Source organism: Tupaia chinensis, unplaced genomic scaffold (assembly GCF_000334495.1).
Source record: "Tupaia chinensis unplaced genomic scaffold, TupChi_1.0 Scaffold140095_1, whole genome shotgun sequence".
Classification (NCBI taxonomy): Eukaryota; Metazoa; Chordata; class Mammalia; order Scandentia; family Tupaiidae; genus Tupaia; species Tupaia belangeri.
Window position 1 is genome coordinate 548222 of NW_006199974.1, and position 15016 is coordinate 563237.

General features: G+C 39.3%; 1 protein-coding gene across 1 annotated transcript in view; it reads right to left on the minus strand.

Moving 5' to 3' along the window:
- The window catches only part of KIAA0825 (KIAA0825 ortholog), a 494795-nt gene extending 479893 nt beyond the window's left edge, over positions 1–14902 (minus strand). The window contains exon 1 of the mRNA XM_014593286.2: positions 14806–14902. The gene's annotated coding sequence lies outside the window, so the exon portion shown is untranslated. The remainder of the gene's footprint in view (positions 1–14805) is intronic.
- Between the last annotated feature and the right edge of the window lie 114 nt (positions 14903–15016).

Below are 15016 nucleotides of genomic sequence, written 5' to 3' on the forward strand. Positions count from 1 at the left end.
TCCCCCCTGGGGGGTGATTTCTCGCTTTCTGTCTCTATGTCTCTCTCTGTCTGTCTGGCAAGCGCACGCGCCCTACAGTGAAAATCTCTCCAAAAAAAAAAGATTAATGGTCAGTTTTGCTAAGTTGACATTTGAACTAGTCATGCAAAAGCTGTGAAGCATTAAGGTTAATCAATATAGTCATCAATATAGTACAAGTTGTATTTGTTTTCTATTGCTGCTATAAACATAACAACAAATTTGTTGGCATACAACTCCCGAATTTATTATCTTAACTTGTCTAGGTCAAAAGGCTAAAATGAGGTTTCATTAAGCTAAAACCAAGTGTTTGGCAGGGCTGCATTCTTTTCTGGAGGCTTTGGAGATAAAGAATCCACTGTTTCTTTGCATTCTTCACCTTTAGAGGCTGCCTTCATTCATTGGCTTGTGGCCTACTCCTCCTTCCATTTCCTAGCTAGCTATGTAGGTTAAGTCTTTTTGACACTGTATTACTCATAATTCCTCTTCTTCTTCCACATTTGAGAACCCTTGCAATTATATTGGATCCACTTGGAAAATGCCGAATAATCTCTTATATTAAATAAACTGATTAGCAATCTTAATTCTCTTTTGCCATGTGTTATTTAGATAATGGTTAGTCCCCCAAAGGTTCATGTTTCGGAATTTGGTGTTAATGGGTGGTGACTGGATGTCCCTCAAGGGTTCATGTGGTAGGACATGATTGTACTGTAGAGATGTTAAGTAAAACTTAATTCCCCTATAATGCCCCAGGGTAGCACCATTGGGTGGGAAGACATTAGGGCAAGGCCCCTATGACTAAGTCCTAGGGGGAAATATAAGCAGGGGGAATGAGATCACAACAAGAAGCAAAACTTTTGGACAGCTACCTTCCACCATTTTGTGATGCTTCTGGACTTTCTAGCCACTAGAACTGTGCGTCAATAAATCCCTATTTCTTTATAAATCCTGTCTCAATGCATTTCTGTTAGCAACACAATAAGATACCATGTAACATGCTACATTCACAGTTTCCAGGGTTACATAGGCATCTTTGGGAAGGAGGACCACTATCCTGACAGTTCTCTCTGCATTTTATACCTGGAATAATAATTAAAAAATAGTTATTGGGACCAGCAGTTAGTGTAATGGTTATGTCGCTGGACTCCCACGTGGTCGACCGCAGTTCTCGTCCTGGACCCGGTGGCTTAAAACTCATGCCAGGCACGTGTGCGTGCGTGCCCAAGATCCCGAGAGGAGAATGGAGGAAAAGGGATTGCAGCATGGCCATCCCCCTGGGGGGTGATTTCTCACTTTCTATCTCTCTGTCTCTTTCTGGTGAGCACACGTGCCCTATAGCAAAAACCTCTCCAAAAAAAAGAAAAAAAAAGTAATTATTAATATTCACTTAATAATGTCATAGATGAAACAGAATTTAGTGATTGCATTAACTCAATCTTTATGCACACTATACATTCGCAAACTCAACAAAATTGGATTGTCATTTCAAGGAAAACATCAGCTAGTGTTTGTTGCCAATGATAAAATTTGAGCTTTTAAACAAATATTTAGAATTTTGAAAAGTTTTTGTACTGTTGGAGGGATAGTTTTTCAAGATTTTCCTGATGAGATTGCAGGTAATATTAACAAATGGATTTTTTGATACAGTATAATGAAATGTGCTAAGATTTGGAAGATCTGTGTTCATCAATACGTCAATATTTTCCAAAAGGCTAGTATATTATGTAAAGTAGTCATAAGTTTGTAAAAAATCCATTCAAAATACAAGATAGACAAAGGAATTTTAAAGTATAAAGAGTACAAAAATTAAATGGATAGGATTTCAGATGCCACACTTTTGTAAAAGATCCATTCAAAATACAAGATAGATAGACAAAGGAATTTTAAAGTATAAAGAGTACAAAAATTAAATGGATAGGATTTCAGATGCCACACTGCAAGCTTTTTTTTTTTTTTAAGTTTTTTCTATAGGGTATGTGCACTCACCAGAGAGAGACAGAGAGGGGGAGAGAGAGAGAGAAAGAAGGTGAGAAAACATCCTCTGGATGGGGATGACCACTCCACAATCTCTTCTCCTCCACTCACCTCTTGGAATTTGGGGCATGCACACACACACACACACACACACACACACACACACACCTGGTGAGTTTGCCAGTGAGTCCAGAACTCAGACACACAGTAGGTAATGTGGGATCCAGCTGCCTTAATCAACACAACACCTGGCTGGCCTGCAACTGAACTACATTTGTTAGGTTTTTGTGTAGGATCAATGAATAGTCACAATTATATAAAAATGGCATTAATACACTTCTTTCCCAGGAGCAGTATATGGTGTGATGGTTACATCACTGGACTCTCACATAGCCGATCGCGGTTCAAGTCCCAGACATGATGAATTGGAATTCAAACTATGCATGTGTGTGTGTGTGTGTGTGTGTGTGTGTATACACATACACATATAATTATATTCCCCTTCCAACTGCATGTATATGGTAAAGGTGAAAAAAAAAAAAGGACTAGCAGTTAGTGTAATGGCTGTCACTGAACTCCCATGTAGTCAACTACGGTTGGAGTCCTGGACCCGGTGGCTTAAACTCACACCAAGTGCATGTGCATGCATGCCCAAGATCCCAAGAGAAGAATGGGGGAGAAGGGATTGCAGCACGGCCATTCCCCCTGGGGGGTGATTTCTCGCTTTCTGTCTCTCTGTCTGTCTTTCTGGTGAGCGCACAAGCCCTATTGCAAAAACCTCTCCCCGCTCCCCCCAAAAAAGATTAAAAAATGGGTGGATTTTGTTCACTACCTTCAACCAAAACAATCTATCATACCAGACTCAGAAGCAGACCTGGAATTCTGCTCACTATTATTAAGCAGACATTAAAGAGATTTACAAAATATAAATCAATGCTACACTTCCACCAAAATTTTTGTTTAGGAAAACAGTGTTTTGTTTTGTTTTTTTTTAAGAAAAATACTAAGTTACCATGAAATATTGGTTCATCAGAAAAGTCATGATGTGTTTTTCTATGCAAAAACACATGATGGCTTTTCCAACAACCAAACAGTTTATTATTGAATGAAACACATTTTTAAAGAATTACTTACTTTATTCAATTAATTAATTAATTAATTTTTCCCCCAGAGAGAGGGAGGAAAGTGAAAAAGCAAGCCGCCAGGTCCAGGGCTTAAACTGTGATTGGCCATGTTGTAGTCCAGTGTCTATCCACCACACCACCTGCTGGCCCCAATATATTTTCAACTGCCAAAGGGGACATGCTCTCATCAGAGAAAAACAGAGTGAAAAACACGGGGGAAAAGCAACCCTCCAGTGGGGTGTGGTTATGCTGCAATCCCTTTTCCCTCATTTCTCCAACCTGTTGGGATATCGGACATATATGCACAAGCACCTGGTGTTTCCCAAGCTACTAGGCTGGAATTAGAACTACAATTGGCAATGTGGGATCTGGCTCCCTTAGGCACTGGGGTATGGGGCTAGCCCTTCAATTAAATAATTTTAAAAATACCTTTTTAAATTCTTTTTTGTTGATGATGGTGCTGGGTTTTTGTTGTTGTTGTTGTTTTTATTTTTTTCATTTGCTAGAAGGTGCATACACTAACCAGAGACAGAAAGGGAACTAGGAAGAGAAGGAGAAAGCATCCCCACTGGAGCATGGTCATGCCATGAAAAAGCATCCCCACTGGAGCATGGTCATGCCATAGTCCCTTCTCCATTTTGTTACCTTGCCAGAATTTTGGGCATACACACGCACATGCCAAGGGTGTTTTTCAAGTTACTAGGTTTGGACTTTAAATTATGGTCAGCCATGTAGGATACAGCTTTCTCAACCAGCAGGTCAGAGAACTGGCCAAACACTTAATTTTTAGTAAAATAAGTACAATTACATAAATAAAAACTTTTTGATGATATAAAAGATTTCTTAAGAATATAAAGACTATTGGGACCAGCTGTTGGCATAATGGCTATGTTGCTGGACTCCCATGCAGTCGACCACAGTTTGAGTCCCGGACCCGGTGGTATAAACTCATGCCGGGCACGTGTGTGTGCATGCCCAAGATCCTGAGAAGAGAATTGGAGAAGGGATTGTGGCATGGCCATCCCTCCTGGGTGATTTCTCTCTTTCTGTCTCTCTGTCTCTCTCTGTCAAACACACGCGCCCTGTAGCAAAAACCTCTCCAAAAACAGTAAAGAATGAACAAAAGCAGGCTAGAGGATACAAAAGTACAGAAAGCAACAAAGAAATAGTCTAGAAGTACCTACTAACAACCAGCCCCACTCCTAAACTCTTTCTCAATCAAATCTCTAAACATCCAAGGACAGACTTGCCCACCTCTGAAGAGTCCACTCGCTCACAGACATTTTTGAGGGGAAGTATAAATACATGCTAGAGAAGAATGCCATATCTAACAAGTACACAGGAGGCATGTGTACTTGCCAGGTACAGAGAAACAGAGAAACGGAGAGGGAGAAAGTACCCCTACAATGGCATATAGTTGTGCCACAATCACTTCTATTTCTCCATACTTACAGGATTTTGAACATGCATATATACATGCACCTGGTATGTTTTTCTTTTTTGATTTTTGCTATAGGGCACATGTGCTCTCCAAAGAGACAGAGAAAGAGAGATAGAAAGTGAGAAATCACCCCTGAGGGGTTGGCCAAGCTGCAATTCCTTCTCCTCCATTGGCCTCTCAAGATTTTGGGTACACATGCACATGTGCCCAGCATGAGTTTCAAGTCACCGGGCCCAGGACTCAAACCACAGACAGTCACAAAGGAGTCCAGCACCTTAGCCACTATGTCACCTGATGGTCTCACTTGGTTTACTTTTTAAGGTGCTGTGACCACTACTTGAACCACGCAGTCAGTCATGTGGACACCAGCTCCCTTAACCACTAAGCCAAGGAGCTGGTCCACAGTTCCATTTTAAAAGTGAAAAATATTTAGGCCAGACAGGTGGCATGGTGGTTAAGGTGGCTAGATACCACACAACCCAGGGCACAGTTCTAGTCCCAGACCTGGTGGCTTGGAAAACACACAGGTGTGTGTGTGTGTGTGTGTGTGTGTGTGCGCAGAAAATCCCAAGAGAATGGAAAAGGGATTGGGGTTTGGCTATCACCGCAGGGGGGTGATTTCTCACTTTCCTCTGTTTCTCTCTGGCAAGTGCATGCACACTATAGAAAAAAAAAAAAAAAAAAAAGAAAAGAAAATGTAAAATATTTTGTGAGTTGAAGTAAGACGGGTAAAGAAATGTCATAAAACATGGGGCCAGAAGATGGTATAATGGTTATGTTGCTGGACTTCCATGTAGTCAACTGTGGTTGAGTCCGACCAGGCACTTAAAACTCACACAGGGCACGTGTGTGTGTGTGTGTGTGTGTGTGTGTGCACGTGCGCGCACCCATGGTCCCAAGAGGAGAATGGAGGAGGAGAGATTGTGAGATGGCCATCCCCCCTAGAAGGTGATTCTTCACTTTCTGTCTCTCTGACAAGCCCACACTATAGCAAAAGCCTCTCTACTACTACTACTACTACTACTACTACTAATAATAATAATAAAATGCCAATAGGAAATGAAGCACAAAACAGTATTCCCCTGTATTACTAAGAGGAATAATGACCTCCCCAAAAGAGGCCTTATCACTTCTCAGTTCAAATTACACAAACTCCGGAGTTAAACTGTTGAATTAGCTGGACTGCTTGGACGGAAAATGGAGAGTAAATCCAGGTCACTTGGCATGGCTGCTGACTGCTAGAAACAACTCCAGCTGTACAACTTCCCTGACATCTAATGGCCAGAGTCAGGGAAGAGCTCTTTTAAGTAAATTAGCAAACAAAAAATGAAGGTGACAGACAAGTACTACCACATTAATCAACTGGAGTAATTATCTGTCCTAAGCAGAGCAGACAAGAAGCCTTTTCTGGAAGCAGGGTACAAACAAAACAAAACAAAACAAAACAAAATAGGAAGAAAGAAGGAAAGTGGAGAAGAAAAAGGAGGGGAAGGAGTGGGGAAGAGTGCTAAAGAAAGGTGAGAAGAAAGGAGGGGAGAAGGGAGAGGGCACTAAATTTAGATTTTTAAGACCTAGCTTCTGGTTCAAGTCACGTATTTCCAGAGTTAATCTGAACAAATGAAATCACCTCTAGTCATTTCCTCACACAACATGATGTTAACCTAAATCAACTTTCAGATTCAACTGTGCTTCCCCATAATTAATACATTTTATATCTGAATTATGAAATCACACACATCTGAAATAGAAAGAGAGGCTGCTCACCAAACAGCTGACTTAAGCTTATCATTTGAAAAGCATTGAACTGATGTGCCTCTAATTAAAACACACGAGAAAGATGGGGGTGCTATTAAACTATATTTCTTCTTTTTAGCCACAGAGATATCTTTGGCATACAAGCAAATAGGCATGTAGGTTCTAGGTTAATATTCAAGTCATGGATATTAACACTATTCAGCAGCTTAGGATTTATATCTATTGGCTATCTGAATTTAGAAATTTGGACAGCAGTTTGTGTTAACCACCTAATGTCAAACAATCAGTTGTTTAGCTAATGTTTACATTTTTCAATTACTACTTGGAACAGATCTTTTGATTTCTCAACTGTTCTTTTGGCTAACAAAACAGTGTTATAAACTATAAAATGTCACTGTAAGAACATTTGCCTCAAGTGTTAATGTCAGTGTATGGTAGTAGGGATTATACTCTTCTTGAGGGTGGGAGGAGTGGGAGTAAGCAATGAAATTGAAGAGTTGAAATTCAAACACACTTATAACGTGATACAACTATTGATTATTTTTATGAATAGCTTACATCAGATTAAATACTGTGTTCCTCTCAGAGGAATCTCAAATGATGGAAGCCTCCCTAATAGCCTAGTTGAGGCTTTCTTAGAACATTGTAGCACTTTGAGATTCTTTTTTTAAAAGTTTTTATTTCATTCCAGAGAGAGGAGAGAGATGAGCACCCTCAACAAGGTCATCTTAGCATGATACTACCCCAAGCCCTAGAGCTAGTCAAGATCACAGGTGTGCCCAGCATGTTCATGAACTCAGCCAATCTTCCCACATGGCTTTCAGCATCATATAGCAGCACTCCTACTGCCTGCTCTACTGCAGCTGGGTCAAGATTTTTCTTAACCTCCTTTCCTACTTCACTCTCTTTCAAAAGTTGTTAGACCTGCATTGAGGCCTGAAGGCACTTCATAGAACTCCTGTTCCCTCTCCTCTATCCTGCACAGACAATTCCCTACTGATCTTTTTTTGCATTTAATCCCCTCTTGGCTTCTTTCTTTGGGAATGTGAACAAGGCTCCAGCCATCATATTAAATTCTATTCATGCATTATTTTATTTAATCTTCACGAAAGTCCTATGAAGACATTATTATTCCCACTTTACAAATAAGGAAATTCAGACTAGAAAAGTAATTTTCCTATGATCATATAACTAGTCACAGAGTTGGGATGCAAACTCAAGTATGTTTGACTTCACACTGGAGATGCAGATCTTGCTTTAAACAATGACTTAAGGGAACCAGCAGTTAGCGTAATAAGCTATGTCGCTGAACTCCCACATAGTCGACAGCGGTTCGCGTCCCGGACCTGGTGGCTTAAAACTCATGCCGGGTATGTGTGTGTGCGTGCCCAAGATCCTGAGAGGAGAATGAAGGAGAAGGGATTGTGGTGTGACCATCCCCCCTAGGAGGTGATTTCTCGCTTTCTGTCTCTATGTCTCTGTCTGTTTAATGAGTGCATGCACCCTATAGCAAAAACCTCTCCCCCCCCCCAAAAAAAATGACTTAAAAAAAACCTACCAACCTCTAAAAAAATGCCTTTGTGTACTTTCACACATTATCACATTTAATCCAAGTACATCATCCTTAAAGATGATAGCATTATTGTTCTACAGATGAAAAAATTGTGGCTCAAGAAATTTAGGTAGCTTCTTCAAGATCCTGTGTTTACAAATTTGAGCTCATAGCTTATACCCAGCTCCTGTCTGAATTCAGCTGTTTGTATTATACAAGGGCACTTCAAAAAGTTCTTAAAAAACAGAAAGAGAGCCAGTCAGGTGACGTGGTTAAGGTGGCTATATTCCACATGGCCAACTGTGCAGTTTAAGACTCAGACCTGGTGGCTTGAAAACACACCAGATGCATGTTCATGTGTGCCCCATATCCTGAGAAGAGAACAAAAAAGGGATTGTGGCATGGCAATACCCCTTGGTGGATGATCTCTCTCTCTCTTTTTCCCCCTCCTCCCAGCAAGCACATGCACCTCATAGACAATTATAGGGGAAAAAAAATAGAATCAAGGTTTAAAAAAGGTTTATTTCTTCCATGAGAAACGAAGAGAGAGACATCCTCAACAATGTCTACATGCCACAATCCACTGCCAGACTCAACCAGTCCAGATCACAGGCACAGGGCCTTTCCCATGTGTGCCCAGTTGTTACCACTGTGCCACTACCTGGTACTGCGGAAAACAGAATTAAAGGACATGTTTGTTTTAGTGGGGAAAAAAAAGTTTTGAAATATACGCCTTTTTTTAAATTAATATTACATTTTTACATAAAATTACTAATAAAAATAGTAATATTTATTACATTTTTACATAAAACATATGTGTTTCTAAGGATGCACTAAAGTTTGACCCTGGCCTTAGTATTTAGACAAAACCTGTATTTGGCTTTGATGTTGGCTTTTAGAAAGCAAGTAGTCAAATATCTCCTTTCCCCTCATTCCTGGAATCTTTTGTGACTGAGTGTATTAAGTCAGAATGCCTATTGGCTCCCAGAAGCAATGGAATGCTGACTTGGTACCCATTTGGACATTAATTGACCCTCTTTACCAAATGGTGTGTATACGGGCTACTTTCTGCCAGCTCACTGAACTATTCAGAAAGGATAAGAGAAACTAGGCTAAAGACAGCTTCTTTGAGATAGGCTATCCCACTTGTACATATGAGGGAGTACTGCAGATAAAAAGGAAAAACGTGTACGCATGCGTGCACGTGCTTATATTAGGTAGCAGTGGAGATTTCACTGCGTGTTCTATATAGCCTTACTTGATGAAACCCTTCCTCTTTCTACCGCTCTATATAAAGTTAAGAAAGTTAGCAACATTGCCTAAGATTTTACGTACCTTAACATACAAACTCACATAGATGAAAATGAGATGCACAATGCTTATCTGGAGACAGAATTGATGACCACCAGTCAATCCCTCAGCTTTTGAAGGATTCATAAGAAACTGATTACACTGGGTTCATCTGGAAAAGGAACACTGTGGAATGGGCCACCTCAAGGGTTGTACAGGTTGTGCTCTGCATAAAAGTACCCAAACTACAAGGGTGAATAGGGTCAAAATCCAGCCCATACGTCAGTTGTGCAGCCATGTGCCTTATGTGGCTTCATTGTAAATGATAGGATGTCTTTTTCCAGTCCTTATAAAAGTCTCATGTGTTCCACAGTGTATTCAAGAGCTAAGAATTCTTCAGAAGGGGATATACTTTTCTAATTCATACAAGGTGCCGCCTGGGCTAAGTCTGACTCAAGAGGGCAAAGGGGTGAGAGGCAGGCTAATGGCTCATTACATACCCTTTCATACCTTCTGAATTTTCCATCAACTTTAAATACATTTGATTTAAAACTTAAAAAATAAAAACTGATTAATACAGGCTAGTTGGTGTTGCAGTGGTTAAAACAGCTGGATCCTACATGGTGACTGTGCAGTTCAAGTTCCAGACCTGGTAGATAGAAAATCATGACAGGTGTGTGTACGTATGTGCCCAAAGTCCACAATCCCTAGAGGAGAATGGAGGGAATGCTGCATGGCCAACCCACCTCCTGGTGGAGATGATTTCTTATCCTCCTTCTCTCTCTTTCTATCTCTGTCTCTTGGGCAAATGCACATGACCTATGGCAAAAAATAAATACATAAAAATTAAAAAGACATAACAAATTAATAAATTTGAATAGTATGTAAGCTCTAAAATTATTTTACAGAAGCAAATTTACAGACTTGTAAAGATAGGTGGTATATAACATGGATAAAAGCAAGTCACAAGATAAAATGTATGGTATTATTTCACTTTTATTTAAAAACACATATACACAAATTTGTAAGGTAGAGAATAAAGATGAGTGGTTATTTCTCTGTGGTGGGATTATAGGCAATTTTCCATAACAAAGGTAACAAATGCCAACTCCACCCTCCACTTCATCCAGACAACTGTCTGTCCTAATCCTATATATCTACTGTAATCTAGGTACTATTCTCTTTTCTGACACCTTTGCATCTTCTAATAAAACTCTCTTCCTTCTTGTCCACTTGCCAAAATCCTCACTAATCTCTAAGACCCAAACTTAACATTACCTTTTTCATGAGATCTTTCCTCTGCCCTCCTGGAAGCATAATATCTTTTTACATTCCAGTCATGTATTATGTTCAACAATATATGGTAACTGTCCCTTGTACAATAACTACTTATATGTATAACTTTACCTCTCCTAGATTATAGGTAAAAATATTTTTAACCTTGACCTAACTTATAAAGCTATTTTATTTTACTTATTTTTTTGACCAGAGGGTACATGAACTCACCAGGGAAAGATGGCCCCCCCCCATCAGGAATAGTCACACAGCAACCCCTTCTTCTCTCTCTTTCCTTCCTTTCTGAATTTTGGGAACATGGGCACATGCACTAACATTTTTCTCAAGTTACTGGGTGTGGGACTCAAACCATGTGGTTGGCCTTGTAGGATCCAGTTGCCTAAACCATCAGGCCATGAAGTCAACTCTATAGAGCATTATATACACCAATCTTTATTCCTCATATGACTGAGAGAGAAAGAGAATATTTATTTTGTAAGCTAAATAATGTGATTGAATGTATAAAAGAAAATGAAATTAAAAAAGTGAAAAAAAAAGAATATTTATTTAATGGCAACTGTGTGTTGGACTGTGTGTCTGGCTTTGCATGTCAACTCCCTTAAATCTCACAGCAGTTAAATGGATCTATTTTACATACGAAAACATAAGCACACAAACAAACTTACTAGGGTCATAAACTAGTAAAAAAAAAAAAAAGCTGAAAAAAATTTCTAATAGTGACTGTGCTCTTTCCATTATAAGATTTTATATCTGTCAATGTGGAAGACACAAATAACATGTAAAATTCTACTGATGTTTGTCTCCTAACACACTAGAACTGCTATTGGGTTGTTGGGAAAGTCATGATGCGTTTTTACATAGAAAAACACATCATGACTTTCTCTACGACCTAATATATTTAGTCATACTTGGGAATCAACTAAATCAGAGCATTTCAGAGGCAGAATAGACATAATAGATCTTCTAATCCAACTCCCATATGTTACACATGGAAAAATATGATCCCCAGAAAATTTGCCTTCAAACACATTTGATAGCTGAGAAAGACTAAAATCCAAATGGAGGCAGTACACTAAAGGGGTTGGATTATGGTCTTTGGAGTTAAATGCACTGGTTCAACTCACAGTTTTGGTACTTAATGTCTGTGTGTAACGTAGGACAATTTATAGAGCTTATTTTTGCCTCAGTTTTCTCATGCATAGAAGGTGGAGGTACAGTGGTAATGCAGTTGGATTCACATGTCAAAGGTTCTGGGTTTGCATCTCAGGTCTTCCCTGAGTACTCTGGGTATGCATATGATCTGGTCAGTTAAGACAGGATGTGAATGGTGGTATAGGGACCCTTTGTGGGGTGCCTGTCTATCTCTCTCATGAAAGAGAAGAAGAGATAAACTTAGCAAAATAAAAAAATGAGAATCATGCTCATAGTCATGAGACGATTAAATGTAAATCTGCACAGCAGAGTATGTGTTCAATACATATTATTCCCTCGTCTCCCGTCTCACGGTCCAGTCTTCTTTGCAAGATACCACGTTTTCTTTTACAGATGAGTATAGAGTGGACATTGCATTTTATGGCCAAAGTATGTAACAATAAATAAGCATTAATTTATTTATGTCATTAAGTCCTTTTAAAAAATACATGTCCATTTGTATATGTTAAATTCTACTAGTAAAAAAAAATGACAGTTTTCCTCATCACCAGAAGGTAGGCCTGGGAAAGCAGCCAAGAATCTGGGATCAGGTTGAGGCATCCCAGTTATCCCAGTTGGTTCTATGGAAACAAGAGAGGCGGGTGGCCTAGCACCTTCTAGGTAGGGGACCGAGGTGTGGAGCTGCACAATCAGGATGCAGGGCAAGGATTCTTCCAGAGAATCCACTTCTCTGTGGATAAGCAATTAAAAAGGAGTCACTCATTCAGTGAATGTTTACTAAGACTCTATTACATGCCAGGTATAGTGGTAGATACTGGATGAACAAAATAAGTATAACCTTAACCCTCACAAGTGCTGATATTTGACAGAAAGCAAAATACTCCATAGATCTACCTATGGGCTATGCAAGCAAATATCTTTTACATTATTAAGTCAAGGCAACATAATTAAATACGTATTTGTATTTGAGGTTAGTTATACACGGTTGTGTCTTTCTGTAAAATGGCATAGTCTTTACAATCAAGATCTATGTTATAGCTTACAATGGTTATTCCAACTAGATTTTAAAATTCTTTGACAATTAAGCTATATGTATTTCTACATGTAAAATAGGATATTGGAATGGGCAGGATTAATTAATCATGCTCCCTTAAAATGTGTGATAATTACTATCTGTGTAAGGGTTACATGAGTGGAATAGACTAGTCTTGCTAATTATCAGAAAATAATAACAATTTCTTACAAAACAAAACAATACATTTAATTTTATGAATTTACGTTCAATCACTCATTCTCTCCTTTTCTATATATACACACACAAATATACATGTACACAAACATGTATATGTAAAGCTGCCTGAAGAGCTGATATTCTGGTTTTAGAGTTGCCAATATGCTGATACCTCTTGATCTCTTATATTTGTCCCGAGTATTATGCCAGTGCACAGTATAATCATTTGCAGAATCAATCAAAAAGGAAATTATTCATGTGTTAAAATTACCTTACAGTGATGGACACATTCCTGAAATCCTTTTATCATATGTTGCTATCCATTTGACTTCTAAATGTGACATACTACCTAATCAATTTTACCTAAGAGTGAAAAGAATGATTTTGTTATGTTTATTGATTAAGAGGATTTATAGCACAGTAGGAGATAATGTTTAGAGCTGAGTAAACTGGACTCAAATTTCAATTGTGCAATTTAACTGTATAATCTGTGTATAATTTCTGAGTCTCAGTATAAAAATAATAGAGATGATATGATTTTTTTCTTAGTAAGCATTCATTAAAATAATGAATGTAAGGTCTAGCAGGGAGTTGCTAGCCATGGTAAGAATTAGTGGTTAGCTACATTAATCTGAACAGAAAAATCAGAAATCAAGATCAATGATTTAAAAGAAAAAAATCAATTCCTTTCTAAAACCTAGTGGCTATATGGAAACAACACAAAATATCCCTCAAATAATTTACAATCCTTCAACTATAGAAATAAAGGGGGAAAAAGAAACAACACAAGATTTAATAAAATGGCAAAATTGGGATCAATGGAGAGATTATAAATTTGTTGAATTATTAACCAACAAGGACATCAGATCAATGTGTTGTCCACAATATGGTTGCATTACTCTCAAAAGGTAACAAGGCACTTACTTGGCTGATGCATCAGAGACACCGAATTGAACATACTAAATTTTTCTTTATGGTAGAATAATCTCTAGAATTCTTTTTGGAACTGGTTGTTGCAGAAAAAAATCAAATAACTGTTTTATGAGGAGAAAAAGTGATTATTTAAATATAAGGTGGAGAGTGAAAACTACTTACCAAAGAAATTATGTTACTCAATGAGAGAAGTCTCCAAGGTTCACCACATTACATCTTTCAAATGTTCGCATAAATGAGCACCTTTCTTCATATTATCACTTTGTTAGAAGCAAATTCTCTTTATAAGTATTCTGGCTACCTCGGACCTCCATCTAAAATCCTCCTGAATCCTTCATTATTGAAAAACTGGAGCAGAGCACGAACATTCCTTTCTAAAAGCACACCTATTTCCTAACCAGTGATTTCCAAAAGGTAAAACATGTATATCAACAGCCCATGCATGCGATTACAAGCTTGTTTCTCATTAGTTCATAGCAACTGTGAAAACAAAGACCATTCTCTTCATCCTACTCATAATTGCAGAACGTTCAACTAACTCTAAATTGGGAACCAACCCCTCATCCCACTTCCTAAATGTCTGTTAAAGATGTCCACTTCAGTCAACTGCCTGCCTCCCGGGCACCGCATCCCAGAACTATGGAAACGGTACTCAGTAAAAGGATAGCAAAGCAGCCCTCCAGAATCGAAGACAATCAAACCTTGCCAATGGGCGCTAGTATGGACACTCCTTGATCACTGACAGAGATTACGCTCTGAGCTGGGTAGCGGTACGCAGTGTCTTCGGCCTGGCCCGGGACACCTGGGGACCCCAGGTCGAGTTCCAAGTTAGAAAAAGATATTGCGAGTGGAAAAGGAGGGAAGGCCTGGATCCTAAGGCCTTCTCCAGCAGCACAGGGGGTGAAGCAGCACGGAGCTGGATGGGGATTCCTGGTTCCACACTCGCCCGTTTATTTCTCTGTCCGGCCAAGATACTGCACCGAGCCCTGGCCGGCAGTAAAGATCAAGCCCATAAGATAACCCACAAAAAATCACTTACCACAGTCGCTCGCCCCAGCGTAGACCCAACTGGAGCCAGACCCGCTAGCCAGAGTCAAGCCCGGAACCTGCTTAGACCACCCTGGCGACTGCAAGAGCGTCACTGACAACCACCCGGAAGTGCAACAATCACTTCCGGTGCTGCCGAACGCGCGGCGGGAAATTGTTTCCCAGACCCCGGATTAGTGAAGCAGCTAGTGCTGAAGCGGCGG